The 14356-nt window shown below is 53.1% G+C and overlaps 1 protein-coding gene and 1 pseudogene across 4 annotated transcripts in view; both read left to right on the top strand.

The window, feature by feature from the left end:
* The window catches only part of LOC308057440 (uncharacterized protein), a 279898-nt gene that overhangs the window by 195709 nt on the left and 69833 nt on the right, over window positions 1-14356 (top strand). The gene's annotated exons all lie outside the window — the stretch shown is intronic.
* Window positions 10239-12215, top strand: LOC308057441 (olfactory receptor 14C36-like; annotated as a pseudogene). The gene has a single exon. The product of its transcript is annotated as an olfactory receptor 14C36-like (transcript).

Below are 14356 nucleotides of genomic sequence, written 5' to 3'. Positions count from 1 at the left end.
ATGGTATTTCTTCTCCCTATTTTATAAGTCTGTTATCTTCTGTGTTTGATACTTACGTCGTGACTCCTCATGATTTGAAATCTTTAGCACGATTGCTACTAACCCCGACTCAGTACACGTTATGGGAGTCGCACTGGAGAGGGGGACTGCAAGCACTCCTGCTCACGTATGTTAATCATAATGATGCTGCATTAGCTGCACTGACAATAGAGCATCTTACGGGCATCGGTGCACATGCTGATCCGGTAGCGCAGGCTCAACACTGCCCCCGTGCGGCTCTCGAGGCAATTAGAGAAGAGGCGAAAAAGGCTTTTTTCCAGGTTCCTGACGTACAAAAGCCACAAAAAGCTTTTACTAACATTACTCAGGAGTCTCGAGAACCTTATATGCAGTTGATTGATAGACTAAAACAGGCTTTGGAACGTCAAGTAGATAATGTGGAAGCTCGGGATATATTGATAACAAAACTAGCTGTTGAAAATGCTAATGTTGATTGTAAAAGGCTATTGAAGTCTCTTCCCAACCCGAACCCCACTCTGGTGGAAATGGTGGAAGCATGTAACCGAATCGGTACGGTTGACCACAGGATTGAAGCTATGGCTGCTGCTTTTGCAGCGATGCGTGGTGTGGGGAATTGCTATGGTTGTGGTAAGCCTGGTCATCTAAAGAGAAATTGTCTTGCTCGGGCTGCAGGGAATAGACAACAACCTCCTGGTCCTGGAGTTTGTCCGAAATGTCGGAGAGGGCGTCATTATGCTAATCAATGTCGATCTAAGTATGACTTCCAGGGACAACCGATACAGGGAAACCGATCGCGGAGCGCGGGGCAGCGACGCGCGCAGACACAAGTGCCACAGCTGACATTTCAACAGCCTCGGAGAGAAGCACCGACACCTCAAGTCCCTGTCCAGCAACCTCAGGCAGCGCCGGATTGGACCTGGCAACCTCACACACAGTAACACTGCTCGATTCCTCGGTTCATTTATTATCAACAAATGTCAAAGGATCATTACCCCCCGATACACAAGCTCTGTTAATTGGTAGATCTTCCACAACATTGTCTGGTCTCTTTGTTTTACCAGGGATTATTGACTCTGACAGTGTGGACGAAATCAAAATCATGGCATGGACTCCATTTCCACCTTGTACAATATCTCAGGGCGGTCAAATAGCGCAATTGATTCTGATTCCGGCAAGGGTAAGCTCTCTTATCACTGATCATCCTCCTCAGAGGAGAGGAGGTTTTGGATCCAGAGGGTTACCTCACATTTTCTGGGTACAATCTATTTCTCCACAGCGGCCTATGTGTCAGTGTACCCTTATTTACAATGACCGACAAATAGCACTGAATGGGATCATTGACACTGGAGCTGATGTCACAGTAATTTCTCAAGACAAATGGCCTCCGCAATGGCCACTGACTAATGTCTCTCAGACACTGGCTGGGATAGGGGGCACCGGTAACAGTCGTCAGAGTTTGGAACTAATTCGAATTCAAGGACCAGAGAGACATGCGGCTTCTGTTAAACCTTTTGTGCTACCTGTCCCTATGTTTTTGTGGGGACGTGATGTTTTGTCACAATGGGGAATGTCTATCCAAACACATTTTTAGACAGGGCCATTGAAGTGCTCGACACTCTAAAAATAACCTGGAAAACTGATGCTCCTATTTGGGTGGATCAATGGCCCCTTCCTTTGGAAAAATTTCACGCACTTCAAAACTTAGTCTCAGAACAACTGTCCAAAGGACACATTGTACCTTCTACTAGCCCATGGAATTCACCGGTTTTTGTTATTAAAAAACAAACTGGCAAGTGGCGCTTGCTCCATGATCTCAGAAAAATTAATGATGCTATGGAAGATATGGGAGCCCTCCAACCCAGGCTCCCATCCCCGACTATGATCCCTCGACATTGGCATGCAACTGTCATAGATCTTAAAGATTGTTTTTTCAGTATCCCGTTGCATCCAGATGATGCCCCAAAATTTGCCTTTTCAATTCCAAGCATCAACACGCAAGCTCCGTTGCAGAGATATCAGTGGGTTGGACTGCCACAAGGTATGAAAAATAGCCCTACAATGTGTCAATGGTATGTTGCGAAAAGACTCAGTCCTGTCCGAAATGCTATGCCTACTGTGTTATTGTATCATTATATGGATGACCTTTTAGTGGCAGCACAACATCACAAAGTCATGGAGAAAGCTGTAGCCCTTGTCACAGATGTCATGAATTCGGCAGGTCTCTGTATAGCACCAGAAAAGGTCCAGAAGTTTTCCCCTTGGAAATATCTGGGCTGGCGAGTAAGAGCACAAACTATTGTTCCTCAACCATTGCAGATCAATACCAATGTAAAAAACCTGCATGATGCACAGAAATTACTGGGAACAATAAATTGTGTTCGACCGGAATTTCTAATACAGACTTGGGTCCTCTGTTTGACCTACTAAAAGGGGACACCAATCTTTGTTCTCCACGTAATCTTAACTCTGAAGCAGATACATCTTTACAAAAGGTTGCCTCAGCTATCGCTTCTCGACAGGCCCACCGATGGGCCCCTGAACTACCTTTTTACTTGATTATTTTAAACCCTGCTCGACAGCCTCATGCCTTGATATTTCAATGGGACCTTCAGAACTCAGACCCCTTGTTAATTATTGAATGGATCTTTTTACCTAACCAGTCTACAAAAACTATTTGGACACAACATGAAATGTTTGCCTCTCTGATTGATAAAGCTAGATCACGCCTGTTAACCTTATCAGGGAAGGATTTTGTCTGCATTTGTCTACCAATTAAAACAGTATACTTACAATGGCTTTATCAGCAGTCAGACACCTTTGTTATGGCACTTGCCGACTATACAGGTCAAATAACTTCCCATCCACCTTCACACAAACTGTTTAACATTGACTTTCGTCTGATGTTAAAACCCAAAAGAATCATCATAGCTGCATCCCATCTCTTCATTCGCCGCAAACAGTGGGGCTGGGGAGGTGAGAAGTGAGGCTGTCCACGCAGTGATTAGCTCCAGGGACTGCTTTTCCCACCTCTGCACAACTCCTCAGGAGGCATGCTGCATCAGTTGCAATTGGAAAAGTCTTCTATCACTTCTCCATAGTGGTCATTACCTGCCTTTCTCTTTCACTGTACGGCTGAAACTTACTAAGTGTTCAAGCCTTGAAGACCAGATGTCCCTGATGGAAGAGACAGGGCTCAAAAGGGCTTTCTGTCTCGTCATGAGCCCAGGGTGTCTGTGGTGCTGTGGACTTCAGGTGTTCAGAGGAGACTGAAGAAACCTCTCAAGAACACCAAGTCAGGAGCAAAGCCCACAGCCCCTGGAAGCGTTAATGGGCCCCACTGAGGGCCATGGCTGAGAAAGCCTCCCCGTGGCCTTGTTAGAGCCCATCCTTGGAGGCTGTGAGTGCAGGAAGGCAAAGGCGCTGTGCAGGCAGCTCTGCTGCTGAGCAAAGCCTTGGCTTGCTTGATGAAGCAGAAAGGCCATCCGTGACCTGCAGCCTGTGGGGAGGTCGGTGCTGTCCCTCACACAGGGCTCAGGGCTCTTCCTGGGGACCATGGAAGGTGGGCATCCAATGCCCAGTGAAGGACAGCAATGGCACAGCATCTTCCAGCTTCCCCATGGGGCTGCAAGGAGGCAACGATGCCCCCGTGCCGTGAGGACATCATGTCTTGTCATGGCCCTCAGAGGCAGAGACAGCTGCCACAGCCAAGGGGACACAGACCTGGGTTCTACTGGTGCCTTCCAGCCTTGCCAGTGCCCCCTGCCCTCTTCACCATAGGCTGTCCTGCATGGTTGGAGCCCTGCCCCTGTTTCCCTGCAGCCTGTAGGCACCATCTCGCTGCCCTGCCTTGCTCTCACCCCAACATTGCCATACCTTCGCTGAGGTACCTCCACTCTCACCGGCTGTTCCTTGAAACACAAACCATGGGCTGATCCAGGCTCCCTCTGGCTGAGCCCTTGCACCGCAGCAGGACCCTTGCAGTGACAGTTCTTCCTCCCGATAGCCACTCTCCCTTTGCAACATTACACTTTGTGAAATCTTTTCCTCTCTCCTCTTTTTTCCCACTACGCAGGAAAACTTTACCACCTCAGGAACTACCCTCCAAACCTAACTCAATAGCTATTTTTGGTGGTCTTTCCCCTCAAAAAAGTGAAGTCACCCCCACATGGTCTTCTAAACCACATGGCTGCTGCTGCCTTTCAGCTTCTCCCGGAGACGTGACCAAGCCACATGCCTGCTGCTGTCCTGTCATGTCCACAGGAAAAATGGACATGACAGCCTGTACCCCAGCCCTTTTCCTGGAGAGGTCCTGTGCTGTAGCTTGGCAGAAGGACTTTCCCAGCCATGTTCCTGTTGCTGGCCTATCACCTCCAGAGACAGGACTGACCTCACAGGCCCCTTCACAGCCAGGCACGTCCTCCTGCATGAGGAGTTCCTGAGAATCAGCTCTCCTCCTCATAACACACCCCTCCGTCACCCTCATTCTAACCCATGACCTGGCCACAGAAAAGCAGCCTTGTTTCATTCAGATTTCTCAAATGCATTTCCCACAAGCCATTTGTGTGGAGAAATATTCTTCACATGAACTTCCGTAGTTGTGTTGACATTTTTTATATATGCACTTATAGCTGTATGGCTTTTTTTTTTCCAGGTTGGACTGACCTCTGGAGATCATTGTATCCAGCCCGCCAACTGAAGCAGGGTGAGCTAGACCAGCTTGCTCAGTAACGTGTCTCGGTAGGCTTGCAATAAATCACAGAAGCATAAGAACTGAGAATCATTTAGGTTGGAAAAGACCTTAAAGGCCATCAAATTCAACCACTACCTCAGGGCAGCCAATTCCATCACTGAATCATGTCCCGAAGCACTGTGTCCATGTATTTCTGAAACATCTCCAGGGCTGGTGATTCCACCAGCTCCCTGGGCAGCCTGTTCCAATGCTTGACCACCCTTGCAGTGAAGATGTTTTTCCTCATATGCAATCTGAACCTCTCCTGGTATAACTAGAGGCTATTTCCTCTTGTTCTGTCACTTGTTATGTGGCAGAAGAGACCTACCCCCACTCATCTACAACCTCCTTTCAGGTAACTCTAGAGAGCAGTAAGGTCCCTCCTGGGTCTCCTCTTCTTCAGAGTAAAACCTCTTTTCCAAAGAAAACCGTCTTTTCAGACACCCTTCATCAGACCAAGCCTCCAAACCCTTCACCACCTTTTTTGCCCTTCTTGGATATGATCCTCAGCGTTTCTCTTGCAGTGAGGGGCCCAAAATGGAAACACAGTGTTCAAGGTGTGGCTTCAGCAGTGCCAAGTACAGGGGGTCCATCACTGCCCTGGTCCTGCTGGCCACGCTCTTTCTCATACCAGACAGGATGATATTGGCCTTCTCGGCCTCCCCGGCACACTGACGGCTCATGCTCAACCATCTGTCAACCCGCACCCTCAAGGTGCTTCCCCAGCAGGCAGCCTTCCAGCCACTCTGGCCCAAGCCTGTAGCATTGTGTGGGGCTGTTGTGACCCACGTACAGACTGGCACTTCTCCTGGTTGACCTTCATACAACTGGACTAATCCAAATGATCCAACCTGTGCAGATGCCTCTGCACAGCTTTACTACCCTCATGGAGATCAGCACTGCCACGCAACTTGATGTTGTATGCAAACTCACTGAAAGTGCACTCAATCCCCTTGTCTGGGTCACTGATGAAGTTCTGAAACAGGACTGGCCCCAGCACTGAGCCCTGGGGAACACCACTCCTTATGGGCCATCGTCACCTGGATGTCACTCCATTTACTCCTTCTCTTGGGGCTTGGCTGTCCAGCCAGCTCTAACCCAGCACGGAGAACACCCACCGAAGCCATGAGCAGCCAGTTTCTCCAGGAGAATGCAGTGGGAGGTGGAGCCAAAAGGCTTTCCTAAGGTCCAGGTAGACAGCATCCACCGCCTTTCCCTCATCCACTGGGCAGGTCACCTTGTCCCAGCAGGAGATCAGGTTCATCAGGCAGGACCTGCCTTTCATAAACCCATGCAGGCTGGTCCTGACCTCCTGGTTTTCCTGTGGCTCCTGCGTGATGGCGCTCAGGACGATCTGCTCCTCAGCCCTCCCTGGCACTAAGATCAGGTTGACAGGCCTGTAGTTATCCCGATCCTCCCTCCTACCCTTCCTGTAGGTGGGCAGCACTTGACTAACATTCAGCCTTCTTGGGCCTCCCCAGTTAGCCAGCACTGTTGAAATTCATCGCTGTGGTGAGGCAATAGAGAAACAGACCAATGATTTTCAAAGTGTTCCTGCATCACGGGATGTCCATGGTCAAGGACACAATCAAAAGCACCTTGTCCTTTCTGGGTATAAGGTTCACCGGAACCACATGTCCTCTGGGGCTGCAGAGGCATCACTGGCAGCAATGCCTTCTCCTGCAGCACTGCACAGTCCAGCCCTGCATGTCTCTGGTCCCAGGCACAGCATGGATTGCTCTCCTTAGGGACATCTCATTTCACCTTCACAGTGACCTCTGCCCACCACCCCAGCATGCGCTGCAGCCAAACATTTTGCTGGCGTGGGACCTTGGACACTTGGTACCCATTGTTATTTTTGTTGTTACATGTCTGAGCTTGGCCCTGGTGACACAGGTGTGGTTCAGGGTAACTCTGCTCTGAAATAACCTAAATCAGGGAGAGGAAGGGGAAAAGTCTTATTTAAGCAGCGTGAGGAAGCCTTAGGATCAATAACCTCACATCTTCTTGGGGAATTTAGAGATCCTGTGGGTTGACATGGCAGGGGTTTGGGAGTGGTTTGGAGGTGTTTGTAGGGCTGGCAGAGGTGAGAAGAGACCAAGAGCTGACTCCATGGCCATAACAGCCACTTTCATTTGACTCCAAAATGGACCAGCCCCTGCCCAAACCTGAGCCAATAAGCAATTCTAGTGGCACCTCTGTGATACCCTATGGCAGAAAGGACCAAACACAACGGGAGAGGAGTGAGAATTATGTGAGAGAACAACCCTATAGACATCAAGGTGAGTGCAGAAGGAGGGGAGCAGCGAGACAGAGGCTTGGTGGGATCCTGCAAGCCAGTGGTCAAGTAACCACCCGCCGACAGTCACAGGGCAGCACAGTGACAATGCTCCTTTAGGTGTCTGCAGGTTCTTTGCATCGGCATTCTAGCACAGCTGCCAGATGGGCCAGCAGCTGTGATGCTCCCCTGGATCTGAAACCCTGCATCATTCGTGTCCACCTTGGTTCTAGGAGCAAAGAAACGGTGGAGTCTCATCTCCCAGGGGGAGTGAGGCAGGAGAGCAGCAGAGTGCAGGCCCCAGGTCACACACTGGCAGGCTGTGGCCTGTGCAGAAGGAGGGAACGCTCCTTCGGGTGCCCTGGAATTGCCCCACAAGCATAAACTCCATTTTCAATGTTGGACCTGTTGGATGATGCTGTCCTTGCCGAGCAGCTGTGCTGAGCTCTGCCACCTGCCCTGGCACTTGGTTCCCTCAGTGTCACAGCTCTGTCTGCAACAGGACGGGCTCCAGCTGCCTCTGCGTGGGCCCCTGGCTGAGGGCACTGCTGCACATCTGGGCTGAAGCCCCCCAGCTGTGGCACCAGCCCAGCTCTGCCTGGCCACAAGGCAACCTGGTACCAAGTGTCCCCGAGCCCGTGGGTGCAAAGGCTTTGCTTCAGAGCAGAGACGTGGCCTGGGCAAAGGAGAGCTGAGTCTTGAGCCCTCGGACTGTGCAATGAAGTGCTGCAATGGGCTCTGCAGGGCTTACTGAAGCACTGAGGACATCCTCCCTGCCCTGCCTGCAGAACCACCAGACACACACGTACACACACGCTCCGTTAGGAGTACTTGGATCCTTTGCTGCAGTCTTCCTGGTGTCCTGTCTAGTAATGGGTTAACAAAAGTTGATGCTCATGCAGAAAACTTTTTCTAGTAAGGGAATTGCCAGTGCTGGAAATAAGTGTGTCCCCCCAGGTGAGGCAAGGCCCATGAGGGATTGCCTCATCCTGCTGCCCAGCAGGTTCCCCTGCAGCCCCAGGGACAGCTGGAGGGAGCCCAGAGGGGCAGAGGAGGGAGGCAGGGAGAGCTCAAAAGCAGACCTTGGTGGGAGGCTGCTGAGAGCTCCCTGCTGGAGAAATCTGCAGAGCCCTTGAGCTGGTAAGTGTGTGGCTGCAGGGCAATGCCTCTGCAGTTGCTAGCCGGGTCTGCAGCAGCTGGGCCCCCCCCAGCCTGTGGGACCGTGTGGGAGCCTTTTGCTGTGGAGGAGGCCAGTGTGCTGCAGAGCAGGGCTTCCCTGCTGCAGCATGGGAGGGCCAGGGCATGTGGGCTGCCTTGTGCCAGGGCCGGCTGCAGGGCTGTGAAGGTGGCTGTGCAGGCAGGGGTGCCCAGGGCTGTCCTTGCCAGCAGGGTCCCTGCAGCCGCGGGGGCTGTGTGCTGGGGCAGGGGCTCTGCCGCCTGCCAGGGGCAGCTCTCAGCCTGCCGGGGGGCTCCCCACAGCTCTGGGGGCGTATGGACTGAGCCCCGAGAGGGAAGGATCTCTCTGCTGTTGAGAGTGTGCTGCATGGCTGAGCGCTGCTTACAAGGATAGGTTACCCTCAGAATATGTCGACTTTTCGTATCGAAGGTCAGCGCAGGGATTGCTATGATAAATCCAGGGCTCTCCTCAATCTGTGTTTTCAGCTTTCTGTTGTTGGGGGCAGGAGAGGGAAGGCAGAAATGTTAATGGAGATCTCGAGCTTGAAGATGTCCCTGAGACTGCCAGCTGTAACTCTGAGTGATGAGGAGGTCTGCCAGGAGCCTCCTGAAGTGCCCTCAGCCACTCCTCCGCCTATGAACAGCAGCAGCAGCAGCACCTTTGCTGGAGCCATCAGGGTCGTTCTGAGCTGCCCTTTTCCCCCTGCGGACAGGACCCTGCGCCCAGCCAGTGCCCTGCAGAGAGGCACGTTTGTGCGGGGCCAGTGCACAGAGGCAGAGATGTGGTCTGTGAGCGCTGACAGGGAAAGACCTGGCACAGGGAGATACCTCCCACAAGGAAAATCTCCTGACATCCAGGATATTGCAAGGACTGGTAGGAAACTTCAGACAGAATTGTTGTTGAAAGCAGAATCAGAAAGCTCTCTCTGACCATGTGCAGTGCAGACCCCTTTCTCTGAGGCATCCCCCTGGCTGCTCTCCCCCCAGCAAAGCCTCTGCCCTCAGGGCTGGGGGTCCCGAGGTGTGAGCCACCCCCTCTGCAGCCAGAGCTCCAGCAGAGCCGCGGTGCAGCTCTGCAGCCACGTGCCCCGGTCCCTCTGCAGAGCACAGGGGCTGAGAGCAGCTGCCCGGCAATGTTGGTGTGTGGGAGGTGGCGAGCAGAGCTGGGCAAGGGCAACGCTTCCCTCAGTGCCTGGCACGCTCACCCTGGACACTCTTACCTAGACCGTCAGTGCAATTTTACTTCTTTCTCTGCCTTTTGGTGTTAGTTTTATTCTCTTGCTCTTGCTGTCAGGCTCTCTGGGGATGGGTGTTTCAGCTGCAGAGTCACACTCTGACCTTGGGGGTCCTCTCCTGCAGGTGTGTCCATGGGAACAGGTGTCCCAGCTTTCCTCTCAGCTGTAGGGCTGTGGGCAATGCCCTATGTGGGGCTGGGCAAGGAGCTGGTTCTCCCTGAACCTGATGCTCTTGTTAGGGCACTTGGCTACCTCCTTGAAGTTCCCTTCCAAGCAGTGCGTTGCCCTCCAGAATGGAAACCTGTCCCCTCGCACCCATTAGTGATCTGAAAGCCCCACATAGAGGCTTAGAGTTTCTGTGATGGAGAAAATGCTGTTGGGGTGGGTGAAATGAGCTCTGTATCCTTTGCTGTGGGTGGGATGCTGAGTTCTGATGAAAGCCTACAACCTTTACTGGTCTGTGGTGGGTCAGTCTGTTCTCAGCAGTGCCTTGTGGTATTTCAGGGTAACATGGGAGTGTGGCCACCATTCATCTCAGGAAGGTGCAAGCCCACAGACACCGGGAACCAGCAGGACAGACCACCTCGACTCACTGGGCACTCACCCACTAGCAATCCTCTTGCCTCACAGACCTCACTCTGTTCCACCTGAGGGCAGCAAGAATGCTCTGCTTTTCTGACATCCGAGAATACTTAACAGGAGAGATGGGGGAGCTGTGAAAAAAACTAAATCTGTCTTAAAATGCCTTCACCCTTCTTGGTCCTTAGCACTGGTGCTGCAGACGCTGACCAGCCCTTCTGCGTTGGCACTGGTTTCACAGGACAAAGTTAAACACCAGGACTGGTCCCTGCCCCCACCCACTGCTGCAGAGTGGGGCTGGCTGGTCAAGAGCCCGTGGGCAGATGCCCTGCTCTTCATCGCCCACACAGCCAGCACCAAGCAGGGCTGCAGCCACACAGCTGCAGGAAGGTCTCCGAGAAAAGAGAGGGATGTCTGTGTGTGACGGGGGGATGGTCTGTGGGAAATGGCTTTGATTTTGCTTGCAGAAGTCTCCCCTAAATTATCACTGTCTTTTTCTCCTGTGACAGGTCCCCATGCCCAGAGGCAGCAGATGTCCAACAGCAGCTCCATCACCCAGTTCCTCCTCCTGGCATTTGCAGACACGCGGGAGCTGCAGCTCTTGCACTTCTGGCTCTCCCTGGGCATCTACCTGGCTGCCCTCATGGCCAATGGCCTCATTGTCACCACCGTAGTGTGCGACCACCACCTGCACACCCCCATGTACTTCTTCCTCCTCAACCTCTCCTTCCTCGACCTGGGCTCCATCTCCACCACTCTCCCCAAAGCAATGGCCAACTCCCTCTGGGACACCAGGGACATCTCCTACTCAGGATGTGCTGCACAGCTCTTCCTGATTGTCTTTTTCCTTTCGGCAGAGTGTTCTCTCCTCACCGTCATGGCCTATGACCGCTTTGTGGCCATCTGCCAGCCCCTGCACTACGGGACCCTGCTGGGCAGCAGAGCTTGTGTCCACATGGCAGCAGCTGCCTGGGCCAGTGGGTTTCTCTATGCTGCGCTGCACACGGCCAATACACTGTCACTGCCGCTCTGCCAAGGCAATGCCCTGGGACAGGTCTTCTGTGAAATCCCACAGATCCTCAAGCTCTCCTGCTCACACACCTACTCAGGGAAGTGGGGCTAATTGTGGGTAGTGCCTTTTTATTATTTGGGTGTTTCATTTTCATTGTGCTGTCCTACGTGCAGATCTTCAGGACTGTGCTGAGGATCCCCTCTGAGCAGGGGCGGCACAAAGCCTTTTCCACGTGCCTCCCTCACCTGGCCGTGGTCTCCCTCTTTCTCAGCACTGGCACATTTGCCCACCTGAAACCCCCCTCCATCTCCTCCCCATCGCTGGACCTGGTGGTGTCAGTCCTGTACTCGGTGGTGCCTCCAGCAGTGAACCCCCTCATCTACAGCATGAGGAATGAAGAGCTGAAGGGTGCAATGTGCAAACTGATAGCTGGATCTTCTTCTGAAGGAATAAAATTTTGAATAGCACTTATAATGTAATTCATCACAGACCCAGACTGTCTCCTGAATTTGTTGTAGTTTCTCATGGTATTTCATTTCTGATAAAGGTATCATCCCCATTCTAATTCCTTCTGTGATTTTCTTTTCAGAAGGTGTCCTGCTCTCTCTTCATCTAACAAAGCCAAAGGGCCATTAAACCACTATGTTTTTCCTGGGATTCTTTCTTCCAAGGCCTTTCTGGAGCTGCAGGGACAGTTCCCTTGTCCACAGACGAAGGGGAAAAGGTTCCTGGCATGGCAGCAGTACCAGGGAACACCACCTCTTGGCTCTCCAGTGCTGTCCTCCTTCCACTTCCACACTCTCCTTCTGACCCCCTGCCTTGGTGTAAGGCCTGAGTGCTCTGGCAGCTTGGTCACCGCAGTGCTGCGTGGCAGTCCTGTGAGCGCAGGCAGGGGCAGGCAACGGGCACTCTGTGACGGTGCTGGCCTCCATCAAATGTTCTGGATTTGTGGAGACCACCTGAATGCAGCACTGCAACGTGCTTCCTTGAACCGAGGTCCCCGTGCCCATTGCTCATGACGAGGGCCATCTCCGCGAGGTGCCGAGCAGGGCGCGACACCCCCGGGCTGAGGTGCTGCCAGCCTCTGGCAGGGGCAGCAGGAGGCCAGGCAGTCACTGTGCCCGCTGCAGTGCTCTGCCTCCGCACGTGCCAGGGACGGGCTCGTGCCTCTGAGCACCCCTGTGTGCATGAGGCTGGGGTTCAACCATGGCAGCAGTGCATGAGGCCAGCTGAGGTGGGGACACCTCCCAGGGCACCGCCGTTCCTGTGTGTGACTGCAGGAACAAAGGCCACTGTCCCAGGGAGATTCATCTCACCTGCCTTGGGCAGGGTCATTGCAAGTGCCTCTGTCTGATCACGGCACCCTTTCTGGATGGTGCCCTCAAATGTGTCCGAGCAATCAGGGAGGTTCTGGGGTCCTGGCAAAAGGCAGACATCCAGCCTTTGTTCAGGAAAAGCAAGAAGGACAGTTGGGAGAAATACAGGCTGGTCATCCTCACCGTAGTGTCTGGGGAAATGACGGTGGAAATACTCCTGCAGCCAGTTCCAGGTAGTTGTGGGACATCAAAGGGATTGCTGCACCCATACGTATTGAGGAACAAAGGGGATGGTTTGTACCTGGACCTTTGCAAGGGGTTTGACTTTTTCTCCTGCACTTTCTGTAGAGGCAGATGGGTGACTTCTGGAGTGAAGAAATGGAGGACACTGTGGGTGGGAAGTTGCTGGCGGCTTGTGGCTATGTCTCGAGCTAGCTCAATGGCGTCAGGGAGCGAAACCCGACCTTGGGAGAGAGACACAGTTATGCTTGTTGGAAGGAAGCCATGGGAGCAAGAGGAGAACCTTGAAGATAGGGAGTGGTCTGCAGAGCTTGTGGCCTTGTAGATAAAGGGAGCTGCTGAGCTGCTGTGTCTGTAATAAAAAAAGAGCCAAGAGCTGAAAGTTGCAGAGCACAGTTACAGGCTGACACGTCAGCCCCCTGCAAAGGTATAAAAGGCTTGCTTGATTTTAGTAAAGTGTCTTCGAGGTGTCTTCAAGTGTCTTTGTGCCTTCAATCCGCTCCCAGAGTCGGTGCATCATACGCCACAGGGGCTCAAGACCAAATGTCACCAGTGGTCAAGTCCTCCTGTTGGCCACTGACTAGTGACATCTTCCAGTGCAAGCAGTTGGGCCAACTGTGTTGAATGTCTTGATTGTCTCCCAGTACAAGCTGACAAAGTGGCTTTTCAGACCCTTCTGTGGATGATGCCAAAGTGGGCAGAGCCCTTGAGAGATGCCATCCAGTTCACCCTGCCTTCAGCAGGACAGCTGGACAAGGGGATTTACAGGGGCCTCTCCCAACCTGAGATATTCTAGGACTCATTGACTCACTTCCCTGGAGAGCTCAGTTGGGATGGGATAGCAGGGGGAAGAAGGGAAAACAGAGGCGCAGAAGCAGAGACAAAACAGGGTCCAGTAGAAACAGAGCAGTTCCCCTGAGGAATGTTCTTCCACCCAAAATAATAGGTAGGAAATCCATGAGATAAATGTGCTGAGAGAAGCTTCCCTTTATCTGCTGGGGTGCTGGGCCACGGGGAGGGTGACGGCTGAGGGCGGTATCTCGTGGTCAGTTGTGTCTCAGGGACTCACATCCCAGCAGGAAGCCAATGGCTGTGACGGGGGCAGTGAGGCCAGTTCTGCCTGCGGAGGGGACAGCCCAACAGCAGCAATGTGCCTGGGAAAGGGGCGGTGAGGTCACCTCTGCCTGAAACAGCGCGTAGGGCAGCCCCTGACTCATGGCTGGGACACGTGCTGTTAAGCTCCATCTGCCCGTGTCTCGGGAGGGCCAGCAGAAGGGCCCCTGGGTGGCACATGGGCTGTGAGATCCCCTCTGCCTAAGGACCTGGGCTCACTCCACCGAGGGGCTTCTTTCTTGCGTGTCACATCGCTGCTGCCTGAGAACATGGCAGCACAGCAGCAGGCACACCGCTTGCTCGTGTCTATGCGAGAAGCTGAAAGGCTCGCAGCCTTGGAAGAGCGCGGTGAGGCCGTGGCATGGTCAGGGGAAAGGCCACCAGGAGGGTGACGGGTCGGGATGCCCGCCTGAAGGGTGTTTTCCCAGGTGGTGGAGCTTTCCTTGGAGGTAGGGAAGAGCAGGAGGGAGAAGCACTGCCAGCCAGTGCAGCTGGGAAAGTGGAGACTGGAGGTCAGGAGGAGGAAATGTCACTCAAGGGCTTGTGCTGTGGTGGGAGACGTCGTCCAGAAGGAGTGTGAGATCAGTCCATGTGTGTGTGTTTGCAGGAACAGCGTGTGAGGGTGGGCAGACATCGGTGCATGTGTGGCAAGGGCAG

The sequence above is a fragment of the Falco punctatus genome, assembly GCF_963210335.1.
Source record: "Falco punctatus genome assembly, contig: scaffold_30, whole genome shotgun sequence".
In the NCBI taxonomy this organism is placed as follows: domain Eukaryota; kingdom Metazoa; phylum Chordata; class Aves; order Falconiformes; family Falconidae; genus Falco; species Falco punctatus.
This window is presented reverse-complemented; position numbering and strand designations above follow the sequence as displayed.